Source organism: Heptranchias perlo, unplaced genomic scaffold, assembly GCF_035084215.1.
Source record: "Heptranchias perlo isolate sHepPer1 unplaced genomic scaffold, sHepPer1.hap1 HAP1_SCAFFOLD_59, whole genome shotgun sequence".
NCBI classification, from domain to species: Eukaryota; Metazoa; Chordata; class Chondrichthyes; order Hexanchiformes; family Hexanchidae; genus Heptranchias; species Heptranchias perlo.
Genome location: NW_027139612.1, coordinates 2671747 through 2694391, shown reverse-complemented (window position 1 = coordinate 2694391; position 22645 = coordinate 2671747). Strand labels below are relative to the sequence as shown.

Below are 22645 nucleotides of genomic sequence, written 5' to 3'. Positions count from 1 at the left end.
GGGACAAGGCTGACATGCAACTGAGGGGCAAGGTGGCCATTTAACTGAGGGGCAAGGCGGCCATTTAATTGAGGGGCAAGACGGCCATTTAACTGAGGGGTAAGGCGGCCAATCAACAGAGGGGGAAGGCGGCCATTTAACTGAGGGGCAAGGCGGCCATTCAACTGTGAGGCAAGACGGCCATTTAACTGAGGGGCAAGGCTGCCATTTAACTGAGGGGCAAGGCGGCCATTTAACTGAGGGGCAAGGCGGCCATTTAACTGAGGGTCAAGGCGGCCATTTAACTGAGGGTCAAGGCGGCCATTTAACTGAGGGTCAAGGCGGCCATTTAACTGAGGGGCAAGTCGGCCATTTAACTGAGGGGCAAGGCGGCCATTTAAGTGAGGGGCAAGGCGTCCATTTAACTGAGGGGCAAGGCGGCCATTTAACTGTGGGACAAGGCGGCCATTTAACTGAGGGGCAAGGCTGACAATTAATTGAGGTGCAAGGCGGCCATTTAACTGAGGGGCAAGGTTGCCATTTAACTGAGGGGCAAGTAGGCCACTTAACTGAAGGGCAAGGCGGCCATTTAACTGAGGGGCAAGGCGGCCATTTAACTGAGGGGCAAGGCGGCCATTTAACTGAGGGGCAAGGCGGCCATTTAACTGTGGGGCAAGTCGGCCATTTAACTGAGGGGCAATGAGGCCATTTAACTGAGGGGCAAGGCGGCCATTTAACTGAGGGGCACGGCTGCCATTTAACTGAGGGACAAGGCTGACATTTAACTGAGGCGCAAGGCGGCCATTTAACTGAGGGGCAAGGCGGCCATTTAACTGAGGGCAAGTCGGACATTCAACTGAGGGGCAAAGCGGCCATTTAACTGAGGGGCAAGGCGGCCATTTAACTGAGGGGCAAGGCTGCCATTTAACTGAGGGACAAGGCTGACATGTAACTGAGGCGCAAGGTGGCCATTTAACTGAGGGGCAAGGCGGCCATTTAATTGAGGGGCAAGGCGGCCATTTAACTGAGGGGTAAGGCGGCCAATTAACAGAGGGGCAAGGCGGCCATTTAACTGAGGGGCAAGGCGGCCATTTAACTGAGGGGCAAGGCGGCCATTCAAGTGCGGGGCAAGGCGTCCAATTAACTGAGGGGCAAGGCGGCCATTTAACTGAGGGGCAAGGCGGCCATTTAACTGTGAGGCAAGGCGGCCATTTAACTGAGGGGCAAGGCGGCCATTCAACTGTGAGGCAAGACGGCCATTTAACTGAGGAGCAAGGCTGCCATTTAACTGAGGGGCAATGCGGCCATTTAACTGAGGGGCAAGTCGGCCATTTAACTGAGGGGCAAGGCGGCCATTTAAGTGAGGGGCAAGGCGGCCATTTAAATGAGGGGCAAGGAAGCCAATTAACTGAGGGGCAAGGCGGCCATTGAACTGAGGGGCAAGGCGGCCATTTAACTGTGAGGCAAGGCGGCCATTTAACTGAGGGGCAAGGCGGCCATTCAACTGTGAGGCAAGACGGCCATTTAACTGAGGAGCAAGGCTGTCATTTTACTGATGGGCAATGCGGCCATTTAACTGAGGGGCAAGTCGGCCATTTAACTGAGGGGCAAGGCGGCCATTTAAGTGAGGGGCAAGGCGTCCATTTAACTGAGGGGCAAGGCGGCCATTTAACTGAGGGGCAAGGCGGCCATTCAACTGTGAGGCAAGACGGCCATTTAACTGAGGAGCAAGGCTGCCATTTAACTGAGGGGCAATGCGGCCATTTAACTGAGTGGCAAGTCGGACATTTAACTGAGGGTCAAGGCGGCCATTTAACTGAGGGGCAAGTCGGCCATTTAACTGAGGGGCAAGGCGGCCATTTAACTGAGGGGCAAGGCGGTCATTTAACTGAGGGGCAAGGCGGCCATTTAACTGAGGGTCAAGGCGGCCATTTAACTGAGGGTCAAGGCGGCCATTTAACTGAGGGTCAAGGCGGCCATTTAACTGAGGGTCAAGGCGGCCATTTAACTGAGGGGCAAGGCGGTCATTTAACTGAGGGGCAAGGCTGCCATTTAACTGAGGGGAAAGGCGGCCATTTAACTGAGGGGCAAGGCGGCCATTTAACTGAGGGGCAAGGCGGCCATTTAAATGAGAGGCAAGGCGGTCATTTAACTGAGGGGCAAGGCTGCCATTTAACTGAGGGGCAAGGCGGCCATTTAACTGAGGGGCAAGGCGGCCATTTAACTGAGGGTCAAGGCGGCCATTTAACTGAGGGTCAAGGCGGCCATTTAACTGAGGGTCAAGGCGGCCATTTAACTGAGGGGCAAGTCGGCCATTTAACTGAGGGGCAAGGCGGCCATTTAAGTGAGGGGCAAGGCGTCCATTTAACTGAGGGGCAAGGCGGCCATTTAACTGTGGGACAAGGCGGCCATTTAACTGAGGGGCAAGGCTGACAATTAATTGAGGTGCAAGGCGGCCATTTAACTGAGGGGCAAGGTTGCCATTTAACTGAGGGGCAAGTAGGCCACTTAACTGAAGGGCAAGGCGGCCATTTAACTGAGGGGCAAGGCGGCCATTTAACTGAGGGGCAAGGCGGCCATTTAACTGAGGGGCAAGGCGGCCATTTAACTGTGGGGCAAGTCGGCCATTTAACTGAGGGGCAATGCGGCCATTTAACTGAGGGGCAAGGCGGCCATTTAACTGAGGGGCACGGCTGCCATTTAACTGAGGGACAAGGCTGACATTTAACTGAGGCGCAAGGCGGCCATTTAACTGAGGGGCAAGGCGGCCATTTAACTGAGGGCAAGTCGGACATTCAACTGAGGGGCAAAGCGGCCATTTAACTGAGGGGCAAGGCGGCCATTTAACTGAGGGGCAAGGCGGCCATTTAACTGAGGGGCAAGGCGGCCATTTAAGTGCGGGGCAAGGCGTCCAATTAACTGAGGGGCAAGGCGGCCATTTAACTGAGGGGCAAGGCGGCCATTTAACTGTGAGGCAAGGCGGCCATTTAACTGAGGGGCAAGGCGGCCATTCAACTGTGAGGCAAGACGGCCATTTAACTGAGGAGCAAGGCTGCCATTTAACTGAGGGGCAATGCGGCCATTTAACTGAGGGGCAAGTCGGCCATTTAACTGAGGGGCAAGGCGGCCATTTAAGTGAGGGGCAAGGCGTCCATTTAACAGAGGGGCAAGGCGGCCATTTAACTGAGGGGCAAGGCGGCCATTTAACTGAGCGGCAAGGCGGCCATTTAAATGAGGGGCAAGGAAGCCAATTAACTGAGGGGCAAGGCGGCCATTTAACTGAGGGGCAAGGCGGCCATTTAACTGTGAGGCAAGGCGGCCATTTAACTGAGGGGCAAGGCGGCCATTAAACTGTGAGGCAAGACGGCCATTTAACTGAGGAGCAAGGCTGTCATTTTACTGATGGGCAATGCGGCCATTTAACTGAGGGGCAAGTCGGCCATTTAACTGAGGGGCAAGGCGGCCATTTAAGTGAGGGTCAAGGCGTCCATTTAACTGAGGGGCAAGGCGGCCATTTAACTGAGGGGCAAGGCGGCCATTCAACTGTGAGGCAAGACGGCTATTTAAATGAGGAGCAAGGCTGCCATTTAACTGAGGGGCAATGCGGCCATTTAACTGAGTGGCAAGTCGGACATTTAACTGAGGGGCAAGGCGGCCATTTAACTGAGGGGCAAGGCGGCCATTTAACTGAGGGGCAAGGCGGCCATTTAACTGAGGGGCAAGGCGGTCATTTAACTGAGGGGCAAGGCGGCCATTTAACTGAGGGTCAAGGCGGCCAATTAACTGAGGGTCAAGGCGGCCATTTAACTGAGGGGCAAGTCGGCCATTTAACTGAGGGGCAAGGCGGCCATTTAAGTGAGGGGCAAGGCGTCCATTTAACTGAGGGGCAAGGCGGCCATTTAACTGTGGGACAAGGCGGCCATTTAACTGAGGGGCAAGGCTGCCAATTAATTGAGCGGCAAGGCGACCATTTAACTGAGGGGCAATGTTGCCATTTAACTGAGGGGCAGGGCGGCCATTTAACTGAGGGGCAAGGCGGCCATTTAACTGAGGGGCAAGGCGGCCATTTAACTGAGGGGCAAGTCGGCCATTTAACTGAGGGACAAGGCGGCCATTTAACTGAGGGTCAAGGCGGCCATTCAACTGAGCAGCAAGGCGGCCATTTAACTGAGCGGCAAGGCGGCCATTTAACTGAGGGGCAAGGCGGCCATATACAGAGGGGCAAGGCGGCCAATTAACTGAGTTGCAAGGCGGCCATTTAACTGAGGGGCAAGGCGGCCATTTAACTGAGGGGCAAGGCGGCCATTTAAATGAGGGGCAAGACGGCCATTGAACTGACGGGCAAGGCGCCCATTTAATTGAGGGGCAAGGCCGCCATTTAACTGAGGGGCAAGGTGGACATTTAACTGAGGGTCAAGGCGGCCATTTAACTGTAATGCAAGGCGGCCATTTAACTGAGGGTCAAGTCGGCCTTTTAACTGAGGGGCAAGGCGGCCATTTAAGTGAGGGGCAAGGCGTCCATTTAACTGAGGGACAAGGCGGCCATTTAAATGTGGGACAAGGCGGCCATTCAACTGAGGGGCAAGGCTGCCAATTAATTGAGCGGCAAGGCTGCCATTTAACTGAGGGGAAAGGTTGCCATTTAACTGAGGGGCAGGGCGGCCATTTAACTGAGGGGCAAGGCGGCCATTTAACTGAGGGGCAAGGCGGCCATTTAACTGAGGGGCAAGACGGCCATTTAATTGAGGGACAAGGCGGCCATTTAACTGAGGGTCAAGGCGGCCATTCAACTGAGGAGCAAGGCGGCCTTTTAACTGAGGGTCAAGGCGGCCATTCAACTGAGGAGCAAGGCGGCCTTTTAACTGAGGGGCAAGGCGGCCATTTACAGAGGGGCAAGGCGGCCATTTAACTGAGGGGCAAGGCGCCCATTTAATTGAGGGGCAAGGCCGCCATTTAACTGAGGGGCAAGGCGGCCATTTAACTGTAAGGCAAGGCGGCCATTTAACGGTGCGGCAAGTCGGACATTTAACTGAGTGGCAAGGGGCCATTTAACTGAGGGGCAAGGCGGCCATTAACCTGATGTGTCCGGCGGCCATTCAACTGAGCAGCAAGGCGGCCATTTAACTGAGGGGCAAGGCGGCCATTTAACTGAGGGGCAAGGCGGCCATTTAATTGAGAAGTAAGGCGGCCAATTAACAGAGGGGCAAGGCGGCAATTTAACTGAGGGGCAAGGCGGCCATTTAACAGAGGGGCAAGGTGGCCATTTAACTGAGGGGCAAGGCGGCCATTTAACTGAGGGTCAAAGCGGCCATTTAAATGAGGGGCAAAGCGGCCATTTAACTGAGGAGCAAGGTGGACATTTAACTGAGGGGCAAGGCGGCCATTTAAATGTGAGGCATGGCGGCCATTGAACTGAGGGGCAAGTCGGCCATTTAAATGTGAGGCAAGACGGCCATTTAACTGAGGGGCAAGGCGGCCATTTAACTGAGGAGCAAGTCGGCCATTTAACTGAGGGGCAAGGCAGCCATTCAACTGAGGGGCAAGGCGGCCATTTCACTGAGGGGCAAGGCGGCCATTTAAATGAGGGGCAAGGCGGCCATTTAACTGAGGGGCAAGGCGGCCATTTAACTGTAAGGCAAGGCGGCCATTTAACGGTGCGGCAAGGCGGACATTTAACTGAGGGGCAAGGTGGACATTTAACTGAGGGTCAAGGCGGCCATTTAACTGTAAGGCAAGGCGGCCATTTAACGGTGCGGCAAGGCGGACATTTAACTGAGTGGCAAGGGGCCATTTAACTGAGGGGCAAGGCGGCTATTAACCTGATGTGTACGGCGGCCATTCAACTGAGCAGCAAGGCGGCCATTTAACTGAGGGGCAAGGCGGCCATTTAACTGAGGGGCAAGGCGGCCATTTAATTGAGAAGTAAGGCGGCCAATTAACAGAGGGGCAAGGCGGCAATGTAACTGAGGGGCAAGGCGGCCATTTAACAGAGGGGCAAGGCGGCCATTTAACTGAGGGGCAAGGCGGCCATTTAACTGAGGGGCAAAGCGGCCATTTAAATGAGGGGCAAGGCGGCCATTTAACTGAGGAGCAAGGTGGACATTTAACTGAGGGGCAAGGCGGCCATTTAAATGTGAGGCATGGCGGCCATTTAACTGAGGGGCAAGTCGGCCATTTAAATGTGAGGCAAGACGGCCATTTAACTGAGGGGCAAGGCGGCCATTTAACTGAGGAGCAAGTCGGCCATTTAACTGAGGGGCAAGGCGGCCATTCAACTGAGGGGCAAGGCGGCCATTTCACTGAGGGGCAAGGCGGCCATTTAATTGAGGGGCAAGGCGGCCATTTAACTGAGGGGCAAGGCGGCCATTTAACTGAGGGGCAAGGCGGCCATTTAACTGAGGTGCAAGTCTGCATTTTACTGAGGGGAAAGGCGGCCATTTAACTGAGGGCAAAGCGGCCATTTAACTGAGGGGCAAGGCGGCCATTTAACTGAGGGGCAAGGCGGCCATTTAACTGATGTGCAAGGCTGCCATTTATCTGAGGGGCAAGACGGCCATTTAACTGAGGGGCAAGGCTGCCCTTTAAATGAGGGGCAAGGTGGCCATTTAACTGAGGGGCAAGGCTGCCATTTAACTGATGGGCAAAGCGGCCATTTAACTGAGGGGCAAGGCGGCCAGTTAACTGAGGGGCAAGGCGGCCATTTAACTGAGGGGCAAGGCGGCCATTTAACGGAGGGGCAAGTCGGCCATTTAACTGAGGGGCAAGGCGGCCATTTAACTGAGGGGCAAGGCGGCCATTTAACTGTGAGGCATGGCGGCCATTTAACTGAGGGGCAAGATGGTCATATTGATCAAATTTGCCGCCATGAAGTTTAAACAAGTTGGGCGCCTTGATCCTGAAACCTAATGGCCACCAATAAGGCAGCCATCTTACTGAGGGGCAAGATGAAGCTCGTTGTGTTGTGAGACACGGAGAGGGTTCATTTGCTGGTCCTGTTAAATCACTGTTGAACTATCGTTAAAGATACAAACTGAGTGAGACTTGCACTAGCTGGTGTTTAACACAAAGACAGCAGAGCAGTGAGGAAATCAAGGTCCAAAATGTGAACTTCTGCAAAAAAATGGATTCACATTTGGTTATTTTGACGTAATGCTTCTGGAGAAGGAAAGACCAGACATTGGGAGTGAAGGTCAAATGAGCCATTTTTGTGTAGAGAATGTAATTCTAGCTTCTATTAAATAAATCAGAGTAAAATTGGACTCAATCTGAATGTAGTTCTGATCTGGGATTTGGTTCATTTCTCCATTATTCAGATTTTTCTTTAATCTGAAACAAAAACAGTATTTGTAACAGTAACAGATCAGGAGAGAGCTGCAGGACCCTGTCCAGTTTAGTAACACAGCAGAAGGGGTAAGAGTACATTGTGATTTATTACAGAATCCAGCAGCTCAATGGGAAAGTTACACATGGTCCAGATGGAGGAATAAAAAGGTGCAAAGTGATTTTACACTTTAATTTGGGGCAGTGCCTTTTTATCTCCAAAAGTTTAAAATTTATATTTAAATAATTGGCTCTTTATCCTAAAGAAGCTTCAGGCACAAACCATGGCTTTATGAACAAAACAATCATTTATTATTCTTAACACACTCGAAAAATTCAAATTAGAATTTCATCAAAATCTTGCGATTATAACCGATTTAGAATTGCTTCAACACCAATAAAACAACACATTCTGAATTCCCAAAATGCATAACCGTTTGGAAATCCAATGTCTATCTTCGACTAAGCTGATAACAAAAGTTATATCCTTATGGTTGACACAAGCTTGCCTGGATGATTCAAGGCGTTTTGATGGATACCGTTGTAGTGTCGCCTGTCTTTCTCTTGTATCCAGGTCATCTGCTTCACAGGCAATCTGTAAACCAGCATCGAGGCATCAAGCTGGGAGGTAGCGAGCAGTCATGTAGATTCCAGGTGAGGTGGTGCTGCCAGGAAACGAAAGGTGAGTTTGGAGCAGCAGTGGTGGATCTGTGTCTCTCTCCACTCAACTTCTGCTCAGCTTCTTTGTAACATAGAAACACAACTCTGGGACGTTAGTTTATCAACAATAGTTTCTACAAATACAACCCACGATTGATTGACACTTCACTTGTTTTCTCTCAGTGTCCACAACGTAACCAAGTCAAGCCGGCAGGAGTTCAAACCATCTCCAGCCCTCCTGGAATCGTTATTATTGCTATGGTGATCTATCCTCTGCTGTGTGGTCTTTCACAACGTGTCATTAACAGTCCTTCCAACAGCCCTTCCTCCTTTTAATCGTCCTTTTCCTTCGAACATGCTGAAGCCGATTTAGTCTCAGGCTTTCGTTTATCAGATGAATGTTTACTGCACAGAGCAGCTGGGAAACTCCGGCAGTGAGTAATGGTCAGGGTCAGGTAGACAAGCCTGAGTGACTTTATTGTGCAGCCTCCTGGCATAACCTCTATCTTTGTTTCTCCCTGTGGATCTACTTTTCCCTTTTCCTTCTCTCTATCTGTCTCTTCCTCCTTCCCTTTCCATCTGTCTTTATTAAATTCTGTTTGCTTCTCACTCTCTCCAGCTCTGCTTCTGTCCACTTCTTTCTCTCTGTTTCTATTTGACTTCTCGAACTCTTCTTTGAATCTGTTTCTGTATTTCATTCCATCTTTCTCAGTCTGTTTTAATATTTGTATTTCTCCTCCTCTCTCCACTTTTCTATTTTCTCCCTGCTTTCTGTATCTCTTTTTCTCTTTCTCTTTGTCGTTTTATGTCTGACACTCTCCTGCTCTGACTCTCCCTCAGACTCTAGTTATTTTGAATTGATTTCATCTGTCCATTTACCTCTCCTCTCATATCACTTTGTAATTATTCAGCAGTGTCTCTCACTCTCATTATGTGTGTATATGTATATATATATATAATATATATATATATATATATATATATATATATATATAATATATATCGATATGATTTCGTTCTCTCTTTATTTTTCTCTCTTGTCTTAATAACTTACTCTTTATTTCTCTCCGTCTCTGAGTAAATCTGTCTCTGCCCCTCTTTATTTCTGCAGTTTTCTCAGTGGTACATTTATTTTGTCCTTGGGTTATCTCTCTGTCTGTCCCTCTCTCTGTCTCTCGTCTCTCTCCCTCTGCCTCTCTATCTATCTCTTTCTCTCCCTCTCTCTGCCCTCTCTGTCTCTCACTCTCTCTGTCTCTCTCTCTCCCTGCCTCTCTCTTCGTCTTTCTCCTGGTCTCTATCTCTGTCTCTCTCTCGGTCTCTGTGCCACTCTCTCTGTCTCCCTCTCTCTGTGTCTCTCTCCCTACCTCTCACTTTGTCTTTCTCCTGGTCTCTCTCTCTCTCTCTGCCTCTCTCTGTGCCACTCTCTCTGTTTCTCTCTCTCTGTCTCTCTCTTTCCCTCGCTTCCCTCTCTCTATATCTCCCTCTCTGTCTCTCTGCCACTCCTTCTTTCTCTCCTTCTTTCTCTCCCACTCTCTCTCCCACTCTCTCTCCCCCTCTCTTCCCCTTTGTCTCTCTTTCTCTGTCTCTCTCTCTCTGTCTCTCTCCAACTCTCTCTTTGTCTCTGCCTCTCCCTCACTCTTTCTCTCTGTCTCCCTCTCTATGTCTCTGTCTCTCTCTAATTGCCTCGCCCTTTCTCTCGCTCTTTCTCGCTGCTCCACTCCCTCTTTCTCACTCTCTCTCTCCCGTTCTCCCCCTCCCCTCTCTCTCTGTCCCTCTCTCTGTCTCCCCTCTCTCTCTCCCCTCCTCTCTCTCACCATTTATGTGAAGTACACACATCCTGATCAGGTCCACAGAAGTGACTTTGATTTCCAGCTTTATCCATTTGGTCTTGCGGTCAGTTAATTAAAGTCCAGATGAGCTCTTTAGTGCCGTCATTTTGAACAACAATTCACGGATCATCTGCAAAGCAAATCCCGCCACAATAGGTCAGATTATCAATAAAATATAATCTCAGATTCAGATTTAAGATCACTTAATGGCTCTGTGCTGCTAATATAAAATGTTCTTTCCATCCGATGGGAAGTGTAGGGGATGGAGTATGAAATGGGATTTAGTTCTAGTCCTTGAAACCCTTCAGCTCTTTCTATGATTTCACGAATTTCACAATTAGATTGAGTGGGTATTTCACCGCGTTCTTCAGCTCCTCTCTGAATTTAGTCTGTGTCAGGACATAAATACACGTGTTTGTGCAGGAACTGAGAAGCTGCAGCATTATTGCTGATTGATCTGTGAGAAAAACAGGGTCAGTATAAAATTGCCCGATATACTGAAGAGTAAAATGATGGATTTCTTTCGGTTCTCCATCTCTGGATCACTCTGATTCTCTCCATTGCTGCGGCCCCGGAGTCCCCTGCGGACTCGACTGGACATTAGAATACGCCTGACCGTCAGAACATTGAACAGCAAAATCAGACAGAACGGGACACAAGGGGTTAAAATGAGGTGAAACATCACAAATGCGGCCCATGTGGGGGAAGTACGGAAGCTCGGGTTAGTCACACAAAACCAGGGAACGTCATCAATTATGTATCCAGGTCCAAGTGTAAAGTACCAGGGGACACTCTCCAAACAGCCCAGCACACTCACTGTTCCCAGAACCACAGCCGCCGTTCTCTCGGTGCAATAATTAGTTTCCAGCTTCTCGCAACAAATGGCCACAAATCGATCAAAGGTGAAAGCGACTGTGAACCAGACAGAAACCACGATGGCTGCAGCACTCAAGACGATAATAAGACTACACACAGGAGTAATGTGCAGGAATGGCCATGGGCAATATAGCGCATTAATTACCACCAATACCACACGAATGATAACGACCAGGAGATCGGCCACTGCCATTCCCACCAGATAGCGACTGATACATTTGGAGAGACCGCACTTTCCTCGGGACAGGATCACAATCGCAACCAAATTAACTGTAAGAGAAAGAAATGGAAGCAGAGAAATTACTGATCAGACCTGGAGCCAAAGCAGCAGTTTGAGAGGATCTGGGGTGAAATTTCCAGCTTTGTTGCTGCATCGAAGGGTGGAAAGTGATTCATTGACCTGGGAAGCGCTTTCGGGCAGAAAGATGTTTTTTAACACAATGATCAATAATGAATTGGGAGATGGAGACAGAAAGTGAATAAAGTGAGCACCGGATCCACTGGAAGGGCTGAGTGAGGGCGCAGTGCCTGTGGGGAAGGGAGAAGGGGTTTTACAGACCGTGAATCCAGTGGATTAACGCCGGATTTGGATTCCAGACGGACGGGGAAAGAGAGGGAAGGGTCGGGAATATGAGGGGACAGAGGGAGGTACAGCTGGTTTATTTTTCTGGGTTAAGTGAGCCGACAGGGGCTGGCACTAAACGGGAAAGGCAGCTGGAGACCGAGCCAGTGAGTGAGATTGGGAGGGAGAGAAGGAAAAGGACACGTAGGAGCTGGAGGGGAGTCAGGAGCAGATGGTTTGGAAAGCGAATGAAGTGAACCAAGGGATGAGTGGCCAGAGGATTCAATGCAGTGAGAGGAGAGGCTGGGATTAGCAGGAAGAGATTGCAGCAGAGAGTTATAGGAAATCTAATCTATCGGTCCCACTAACACAATCCAACTAATACATTCAATACTTCATTTCTGTGTTTAATTGTGTCAGAAAACATGTGTTGGGTTTAAAATGTGTACAATAAATTTACTTTGTAATTCACTTGAAATTAAATTTAAAAGTTTTAATTAAATCAACCTCGTTGTTTATTGAATTCACCTAACTTTAACGTAATGTATCCGAACAATTCATTACGATCAAGACATTTCTGATCATATTTTTTTCAGCAAATTTTAATTATGTTTAGTGTTAAGTTGAAAAACAAAGAACATTCACAAAAGCAGACTGAAGACCTGACAGGGATATAAACATGAGGACCGAGTCCCACAATAAAAACTCACCCAATCTGACCACATCATAATAACACCTTCAAGTCATTTTTTCTCTGTTTAATTGTACTGGAAGTTTCAGCAGCTCATTCTGATGAATTATTCACAGCACAGCCTCTCGCTTTCCCTCTCAGTCGCCCTCTCCATCACTCACTCTACTCCCTATCTCATGTCCATTTTCATATCGGGTTAAATCCTATCATCCTGTGCCTGCATTCTGTTCACCAGCCCCGTGTTCCACCGATCCTATTCTCAGTGTTAGTTCGTTAAATACTGATGCCTTTGTGGAATAGTTTAATGTTTCTACAGATCGTCCAAGTCTCCACCTGTTCACCTACACTGTTCACTTCATCAACAAATCATGGAATGAACAGAATCGAATCCCTCTCCCAGGCAGATCTCACAATAATTGAGATTCCTTCTCCAGTAATTATAGGGTATAGGGATAGATGGCGGGATTGTTCAATTAACAAAACGCCAACATCATACTTATAACCTACAGGTAAATAGAAGGGCTGCTGATTCCAACAGGGACAGTGCAAATTGAGACCACAAAACATCAAAACATTTCATTTTACAGTGAAGTCCAGTGACAGTCAGTGAATTCATCCACAGTGAAGCAGAGAATGAGATGTGAAAGAGTCAGCAGAAAACTCAGTTCAATAACCAGACATCTGAGGCGGCGTCAGATACACACATAATGAAATAATATTTCATAACAGTGATCACCAATAAATACATTGAAATCCCAGTTAAACTGAAGCATGTTATTGGAGAGGGAGGACATTCCGCTGCCTCCTTGCAACACTGAGACCGTGAGCTGTCTCATTATCAATCACTGAAAACACATTGATGAAAACATATTCCAGGACAGGTTAGTTCCACAACATGAAAGTGTTATCATCTCCTGTTGGTCTGATACCAACTCTTATCCCAATACGTTCAGTACAGAGAATAATGGAGTAACAATGCCAGGGTTGGATAGACAAATTCATGACAGATATAATGCAGCGCCAACAATACCGAAAGAGCAGAGACTTAACACATTCCATCATTCAACCAATACAACAGAACAAGTGACTGTGTAAAATATGTAGGGACAAAAAACAATTTGCCAAGTACAGCAGCAGAGTTAACACCGATTTACACCATTAACAGCTGGCATAACGGCTTACCTGGAACTCCAATGGCTGCAAGAACAGGATAATAAATGAGCATTATCTGAATCATTACTGAATGTCCCATTTCTGTGAGAAGCACTGACTTCTGTTGGCCTGGAAACCACAGCTCCAGCAGGCACTCTGAGCTGATCCATTCCAACAAGCCCTGATTTATACAGGGGTTAAGTCTCCACTGACACGGTTATACTCCTGACCATTGCTATTAGTTACAGTCAGTTTAACAAACAGATTATATCAGCAGCTTTGACTCCGATGTAAATAATGTTGTGAATAAAACACAAACATCTCAAAGTCCACGATATTACTTAATCAGACCTCTCTCAGGAATAAAGTTTAAATCTGATCTCATACAGGACTGATCCAACAATAATAAACGGCTTCATTTACAGCTTTTATATAACTATATTGACCATGTTCACTCCTGGTGTTTCATTTATAATTTAGACAGATGTCTCCGCAGTGTAGTCTGAATCCAGGGACACAAGCAGACCCGTTTCACTCTGTTCCTGCAGTTTCCCAGTTAAATTATGAATTGTGAGTCTCTGAGACGAGGACAGTTAAAGGGCAGTTTGAGGATTGCAGCCTAGAAATGACTGTGGGTGATATTAGGGGACGGACACCTTGGACAAAATGGAGCACAGCGCGGCCAATCTTTTGGAAAAAAGGCTTCTGCGCCGCCGCCATCTTGGTCAGATGGCAGCAAGTAGCCAACAGAGTGTCCCCAGTGATCCCGCAGTGAACCCAGAATGATGCCTGGGTGCACCCAGTCAGCCCAGAATGATGCCAGAGTGGTGGTCTTTATCTTCAGACCACCACCGCCACCAACAACAAAAACAACTTGTGTTTATAATATATGTATATTACCTGTATATTTATGATGTTTTGTTATATTTTGAAGTGTATTTGCACAGGGTCAGCACGGCTGCAGGTACGGCTGCGGGCTGGCGCGGCTCCCATGCCAAAATGGAAGCCAGCTTGGATACCACATTGGACAAAATGGAGGACAGCTTGGCCACCATCTTGGACAAAATGGAGGACAGCTTGGCCACCACATTGGAGAAAATGGAGCACAGCCTTGCCACCACCTTGGACATAGTGGAGGCCAGCTTGGCCACCACATTGGACAAAATGGAGGACAGCTTGGCCACCACCTTGGACAAAGTGGAGGCCAGCTTGGCCACCACCTTGGACAAAATGGAGGACAGCTTGGCCACCACCTTGGACAAAATGGAGGCCAGCTTGGCCACCACCTTGGACAAAATGGAGGACAGCGCGGCCAACCTTTCGGAAAAAATGTATATATTTGATAGAGATAAAGGAACATAAAATTAGTAGAAAGAGAGCACGATAGACAGATTTATAAATAGAGACAGAGTTAGAGATTTGCAGAAGTTGCGATGGAGAAGTGGCGTAATTTGGAACATTGGCGGGGGGTGGGGGGGCGGCGGGGAGTGGGTGCAGGAATAGTCCGTCTTTTTGTGATAGTTTAATTGAAATGTATTGAGTCAATTGAGGATCAATTAGCAATGGGCAGCTGCAAATTGCCCGGTACAAACTCAAATACCCCTCGCCCCAAGAAAGCTATGCTGGTAAAGAAACAATTCTATTTACACCCAAACTGAACTGCAACAAATCAGCAAAGATGACTTGAAAGACATCTGGTGATGAGATTCAGACGAAATGTTCTGGGGATGTTGCACTGAATTAGGCCGACAATGGAAGGCCCTGTGGTGATATTACGTACCACGTGTTTCTCTGCTCTAATGTTGAGAAAAGACTCGAAATTAATTGAATACAACTGCAGTTCCTCAACGGGACTTTCTCCTGCAGCTTAATATCCTCTTAACAGATCCGCCGCCAGTCAAGGTCAACCTGCTTGTCCTGTTCGGACTTTGACATTTCAGTTAATGATTAGTTTTGGGGTAATGTATTAGTTTGAGGTGCTGTATGTGTTTGAGGAACACTATTAGTTTGAGGTGCTGTATTTGTTTTAGGAACACTATTAGTTTGAGATGCTGTATTTGTTTGAGGAACACTATTAGTTTGAGGTGCTGTATTTGTTTGAGGAACACTATTAGTTTGAAGTGCTGGATTAGTTTGAGGAACACTATTAGTTTGAGGTGCTGTATTTGTTTGAGGAACACTATTAGTTTGAGGTGCTGTATTTGTTTGAGGAACACTATTAGTTTGAGGTGCTGTATTTGTTTGAGGAACACTATTAGTTTGAGGTGCTGTATTTGTTTGAGGAACACTATTAGTTTGAGGTGCTGTATTTGTTTGAGGTACACTATTAGTTTGAGGTGCTGTATTTGTTTGAGGAACACGATTAGTTTGAAGTGCTGGATTAGTTTGAGGAACACTATTAGTTTGAGGTGCTGTATTTGTTTGAGGAACACTATTAGTTTGAGGTGCTGTATTTGTTTGAGGAACACTATTAGTTTGAGGTGCTGTATTTGTTTGAGGTACACTATTAGCTTGAGGTGCTGTATTTGTTTGAGGTACACTATTAGTTTGAGGTGCTGTATTTGTTTGAGGAACACTATTAGTTTGAAGTGCTGGATTAGTTTGAGGAACACTATTAGTTTGAGGTGCTGTATTTGTTTGAGGAACACTATTAGTTTGAGGTGCTGTATTTGTTTGAGGAACACTATTAGTTTGAGGTGCTGTATTTGTTTGAGGTACACTATTAGTTTGAGGTGCTGTATTTGTTTGAGGAACACTATTAGTTTGAGGTGCTGTATTTGTTTGAGGTACACGATTAGTTTGAGGTGCTGGATTTGTTTGAGGAACACTATTAGTTTGAGGTGCTGTATTTGTTTGAGGTACACTATTAGTTTGAGGTGCTGGATTTGTTTGAGGAACACTATTAGTTTGAGGTGCTGTATTTGTTTGAGGTACACTATTAGTTTGAGGTGCTGGATTTGTTTGAGGAACACTATTAGTTTGAGGTGCTGTATTTGTTTGAGGTACACTATTAGTTTGAGGTGCTGGATTTGTTTGAGGAACACTATTAGTTTGAGGTGCTGTACTTGTTTGAGGAACACTATTAGTTTGAGGTGCTGTATTTGTTTGAGGAACACTATTAGTTTGAGGTGCTGTATTTGTTTGAGGAACACTATTAGTTTGAGGTGCTGTATTTGTTTGAGGTACACTATTAGTTTGAGGTGCTGGATTTGTTTGAGGAACACTATTAGGTTGACGTGCTGTATTAGTTTGAGGCACTGCATTAATTCGAGGTACTGTATTAGTTTGAGGAAAGCTATTACTTTGAGGTGCTGTATTGTTTGAGGTACTCTATTAGTTTGAAGTGCTGTATTTGTTTGAGGTACTGTATTAATCGGAGATATGGTATTAGTTTGAGGTACTGTATTAATTTGAGGTACTGTATTTGTTTGAGATACTGTATTAATTCGATGTACAGTATTAGTTTGAGGTGCTGTATTCGATTAAGATGCTGTACTAATTTGAGGTACTACATTAGTTTGAGGTACTATATCAGTTTGAGGTGTTGTATCAGTTTGAGGTGCTGTATTAGTTTGAGGTGCTGTATCAGTTTGAGGGGCTGTATCAGTTTGAGGTGCTGTATTAGTTTGAGGTGCTGTATTAGTTTGCGATACTGTATTAGCTTGAGGTGCTGTATTAGTTTGAGGTACTGTATTAGTTTGAGATACTGTATGAGCTTGAGGTGCTCTATTAGTTTGAGGTGCTATATTACTTTGAGGTGTTGTAGTAGTTTTGTGGTATTGAATTAGTTTCAGATTCTGTATCAATTTGAGGTGCTGTATTAGATTAAGGTGTTGTATTCGTTTGATGTGCTCTATTAATTTGAGGTACTTTATTAGTTTGAGATGCTATATTAGATTGAGATGCTGTATTAGTTTGAGGTATTATATTAGTTTCAGGTTCTGTATCGATTTGAGGTACTGTATTAGTTTAAGGTGTTGTATTTGTTTGAGGTACGGTATTAGTTTGAGGTACTGTTTAATTTGAGAAGCTCTATCAGTTTGAGGTGTTATATTAGTTTTGGGTAGCTGTATTGTCAGGAAAGATTTAGTCTTTATATTGAAGTAATATTAACCTTTAACTTTTGCTTCCTAGGTAAGGAACTATAAATCTCTTTTGGGAGAATGAAACTGCAAACATAAGACGGATTTGCTTCATTTTATATGCATGCATATGGTTAATAGTAGATTCTGAAGTCCAGAAACTCTTGGATTGTAGCTGATATCATAATACTCGTAAGTTTAATTATCCTTTTGATATAAACAATTCTCTGACAATCATAACAAGGCCTTTAAATCATTCAGAGCTGGTGTGTATGTGTGTCAGACAGCATTGTGTGCTATTCGTCTTACCAGCTTCACAGGGAAGCAGGAGAGGTGTGACATCTGTATGATTGATCCGTATCATTCCAAGCTGATGCAGCGGGAAAGGGCTGTACTGATGAGAGATAAACACCATTCTGCTTTCTGGTCAATGGGCAAGGCCATATGGTTCAACTAACAAGTTAAAAAGTTATAGTTATAATTAATGCCTGAAGCAGAACACCTGGCTGTGCGGAAGGAGCCTGTTTTCACCACAAGGCGACATCTAGTGGAGGAGTGTAGTTCCGGTGATGAGGGAAGTGATACTCTGATAACATGGAAAATGCTGGAAACCCTCAGCAGGTCAGGCAGCATCTGTGGAGAGAGAAACAGAGTTAATGTTTCAGGTCAATGACCTTTCATCAAAACCAAGTTGGGCAGCTGTGTTAGGTAATAGTATGAAACAGAGGAATTGTTTCACTCATGTGGGGTGATTGGGTACTTTTCAGTCTTTGAAGTTCAAGATCAAAAGTAAAATAAGGGCTCCTCCGGGATTTGAACCAGGACCTCTTATATATTTGGATTAATAACCACAAAGCGAGAATCAACCCCTGGATGAACCAGCCCACGGATACAAAACAATGCTGTGCCAGCTATCGTAAAACACTTTTTGGTGGCTATCCTTGATCAGCAATTATGAGGACAGGTTGCAAAGACCAGACTTGCATTCCCTTGAGAATCTAATATTAAGGGGTGATCTAATTGAGGTGTTTAAGATGATTAAAGGATTTGACAGGGCAGATAGAGACTATTTCCACTGGTGGGGAGAGTCCAGAACAAGGGGGCGTCACCTTAAAATTAGAGCTTGGCCGTTCAGGGGTGATGTCAGGAAGCACTTCTTCACACAAAGGGGAGTGGAAATCTGGAACTCTCTCCCCCAAAAAGCTACAGAGGCTTGGGGTCAATTGAAAATTTCAAAACTGAGATTGATAGATTTTGGGGCTAATTCGGGAGTTTAATGACTTTGACATTTTTTCCCTGTGACTTGTATAGTTTCGATCGATGAAATTTTCGTGAAGAGTCAGTGCAAAGAGAGTCAGCAGTTCATGTTTTCCCTCGACACTTCCTTCAGACCTGAGACCGAAACGTTTGTCGTTTCCGTAGTGTAGCGGTTATCATGTTCACCAGTTACACGCAGAAAGTGCCCGATTTGATCTCGGAGGGAAGCCTTTTGTTGGGATTTGCTCCCCATAAACCTCCAGGGTCGAGTTTCTTCAAGTGTGAAAGGGGCTTCAAATCCTTTTAAATTTAACAGCGGCTGCACCAGATTCCTGGTATAATAAGCACGAAACATTTTTAAGTAGACTCCTAAAATACAGTATGTAAAATGGGAAGGGATAAAAGTTCATGAAATGCAAAGCACAAAGATTCATTAACGTTTCAATTGTCAGTTGGCAAACAAGTTAGCATTTCCTTCAGTGTGTAACAGAACGTATGAATGGTGATTGAAAAGAACAATAAGTGTCTCACAGACTTGAATTATTTTTGTGCAATGAACTATTCCCAACCACAAGGGAACACTCCATCAATCATATATATTTAAGTAAGTAATAAGTATATTTACATATATAATCTATGCCATCATTTAACCTCGTGGCGCAACGGTAGCGCATCTGACGCCAAATCAGAAAGCTGCGTGTCCAAATCACTTCGAAGTTACTATTTATCTTACCATTCATAGGAGCCTGGATAATTTCGGAATTAATGCTTTTTAACAATAAACGGAACTTTGGTCACTAGTTTTGCGGTGCCAGGGAGGGAAGCGTCATTTCAAAATAAACTACTGGTAGCGGTGAGCAAGTTAAGGCACAGCAGGTGTTGGGGCAAGTGAGTGAACCGTCTTCGTTCAGTTGGTTGTTGCTTAAACGCCCGGGTGCTTGATTCTGACACATTGATGGGCCCGACAGACAAGGAAGTAGCAGTTTCCTCAGGCTTGGCGAGCTCAGTCGGTAGAGGCATTAACCTCAGGATTGTGGGTGCGAGTTTCAACTTTTATGCTGCACTCATGAGCGGACCCCAGCGCTCCATTTTCGCTGAAATGGAGAATTTCTCCGCCACCTTTTTCTTGATATCACAATTGCTGGCGTGCGAGTGAAAAGGGCCCTCCTCTTCACTGTGAGTGCAAGAGACAAGTCTGTAGGTACCGCGTGTCGTCCAATGAATGTCAAAACTTTGAAAGAAGAGTTAGCGATTCAGGTACACAAACCTCGCTGGTGGATAATCATTTTTTTTGTCAGAGTTTCCAGCCTTGCCTTCATCTCTTGCCCTTTGCAAGGCACTTTTTCCGGTTTAAATGTACACACTGGGTGAGTTGGTGATCGGGGGGACTGCAGGAGACTCAGCGGCCCCAGGTGAGACACAGAAAAATCCGCCCTAGCCCTGTCCCAATGTAAGTTTGTGGAAGTAAACACGGGAGGGGACGGTGTGACGTTCCAGTCAAACCTCCTGTCCGGGAACGCCTCGATTTTAAAATTCTCATTCTTGCTTTCAAATCCCACCATGGCCCTCGCCCCACCCTACCTCTGTAATCTACAACCCTCCCAGATCATGTGGCTACAAGGGCAGGTCAGAGGTTGGGTATTCTGCGGCGAGTGACGCACCTCCTGACTCCCCAAAGCCTTTCCACCATTTACAAGGCACAAGTCAGGAGTGGATTACTGCAGCTCCAACAACACTCAAGAAGCTCGACACGATCCAAGACAAAGTAGCCCGCTTGATTGGCACCCCATCCACCACCCGAAACATTCATTCCCTTCACCACTGGCGCAATGTGGCTGCAGTGTGTACCATCCACAGGATGCACTGCAGCTGCAGCAACTCGCCAAGGCTTCTTCGACAGCACCTCCCAAACACGCGACCTCTACCACCTAAAAGGACAAGGGCAGCAGGCACATGGGTACACCACCAACTGCGCGTTCCCCTCCAAGTCACACACCATCCAGACTTGGAAATATATCGGCCGTTACTTCATCGTCGCTGGAACTCACCACATAACAGCACACGGACTGCATCGGTTCAAGAAGGCGGCTCAACACCACCTTCTCAAGGGCAATTAGGGATGGGCAATAAATGCCGGCCTCGCCAACGACATCCACATCCCATGAACGAATAAAAAAAATATCTGTGCTCCTCCAATTCTGGCCTCTTGCGCATCCCCGATTTTAATCACTCCACCATTGGCGGCTGTGCCTTGAGCTGCCGAGGCCCGAAGCTCTGGAATTCCCTCCCTAAACCTCTCCGCCTCTCTCTCCTTTAACACATACCTTAAAACCTACCAATTCGACTCAGCTTTTGGTCACCTGTCCCAATATCTCCTTATGTGGCTTCGTGTCATGTTTTGTTTAATAACGCTCCTGTGAAGCACCTTGTGACGTTTTACTACGTTAAAGGCGCTATCAAAATGCAGGTTGCGTCCTCTGGTTATCGACCCTCCTGCCAATGGACACAGCTTCTCCCCATCCATTCTATCAAAAACCGCACATAATTTTGAACACCTCTATTAAATCTCCCCTTCACCTCTTTTTGCTCGAAGGAGAACAATCCCAGCTTCTCCAGTCTCTCCAAATAACCCATCCCCGGACACGATGGAAGGCGGAGGGTTGCAACCAGGTTTGCAATTTATTGCCAGTCGAGAGCTGGACAAATCGAAAGGAACCGAAATGACAAACAGCTTTGTGAATCTGTCGATACGCTTTGGGAAACAGAATTGGAGACGAATAAAGGACTGACCAGACAGGCGGCCAAGACACAGCTGAGTCGGCATGTCCCCCTGGAACAGTTACTCTGATGTTATGAGTGAAATTAAGAGGTCGGAGCCATTTAAACCGCTCCCAGTTACTGCAGATCAGGCATCAAATCCTGACATCAGCATCAGGACGCTCAGAATATTTTTTTTATTCGTTCATGGGATGTGGGCGTCGCTGGCGAGGCCGGCATTTATTGCCCATCCCAAAAAGCCCTTGAGAAGGTGGTGGTGAGCCGGCTTTTGAAACCGCTGCAGTCAGTGTGGTGAAGGTTCTCCCACAGTGCAACTAACTAACAGACAAATCACCGGTGGGCACGCCGGTTGCAGGAGAGCTGGTTGGCGGTGATATCGATGCTGTGAGCGAGACCAGACCGTTTCCATGTTTCCACAAACAATGTCCCATCCTTTATTTCTGGAAAAGTAACACTGATAGTGGACAATTGCATTTCTGTGGCTGCAACATGTAACTTTGGGTAGGTGACACGCTGCTTTAGTGTATCTTGCAAGAAAAAAAAAACAGACGGTCTCTGTGGCGCAATCGGTTAGCGCGTTCGGCTGTTAACCGAAAGGTTGGTGGTTCGAGCCCACCCAGGGACGAAAATTGCACCTTTTTCTTCCCACTTTCGGATTCATTGCCTCATTCTGATCGACCTGAAGCCGGTGCCATGTTTCGATTCCTGATCTGCAGCAACTGGGAGCACTTTAAATGGCTGCGATCTCTTCATCTCATTTCAAGTTTTCTAATGTGTGATTTGGCTGCAAGAAAACACTCTGTGAACAATGTCATCTGAGCATGCCTGATTCGCCATAATTTACACTGCCATCGGATATCAGGCACATGCAAAAAAAACAGTGAAATGTTTGTGTGGGCGCGATGCTCTGGGATTCCCTGCCTGACCATCTCCACCGATCCTTCTCTGCAGCCTTCCGAAATACAGCGCAGTAAATGCACCCCTGTGAAATCAGCTCCTGTACAGTAATACGGAAATTAGTTTGGCTGAGGGGTTATATCCCTAACACGAGGTTGCAGATATCAGGTTTCCGTAGTGTAGTGGTTATCACGTTCGCCTAACACGCGAAAATTCCCCGGTTCGAAACCGGGCGGAAATATTTTGAAACCTTGTCCCCATTAAAAATGATTAAATATTTAACGATTCACATTGCTCATTCAATGTGAACAAAGTCCATATCTCCCAGCCCTGTTGATGCAGTCCGCTGAGAGCAGGCGATGAAAGCCAGCGTGATATTGGGGGTGAAGGCTGCTTCCAATACTGTCTCACACCCGGTGGGACCTGGCGGAGATTTGATAAGACTCATCCATTCAACCAAGATATGAAACGGTGTTTAAGAAACATTCAAAAATATAATAACATCCAGGATCCTGTCTTCAGAGTGCGTGGCGCAAAGGTCTGACTCCGGATTAAAAGGCTG

The 22645-nt window shown here is 46.7% G+C and overlaps 1 protein-coding gene and 2 non-coding genes across 3 annotated transcripts in view; 2 read left to right on the top strand and 1 right to left on the bottom strand.

Annotated features, from left to right (window-relative positions):
• Window positions 1–22645, bottom strand: part of LOC137316335 (NACHT, LRR and PYD domains-containing protein 3-like) — a 302370-nt gene that overhangs the window by 181132 nt on the left and 98593 nt on the right. The gene's annotated exons all lie outside the window — the stretch shown is intronic.
• trnan-guu (transfer RNA asparagine (anticodon GUU)) lies at window positions 21738–21811 on the top strand. The gene has a single exon. It is a non-coding gene; the product is annotated as a tRNA-Asn (tRNA).
• trnav-aac (transfer RNA valine (anticodon AAC)) lies at window positions 22252–22324 on the top strand. Its single transcript has one exon. It is a non-coding gene; the product is annotated as a tRNA-Val (tRNA).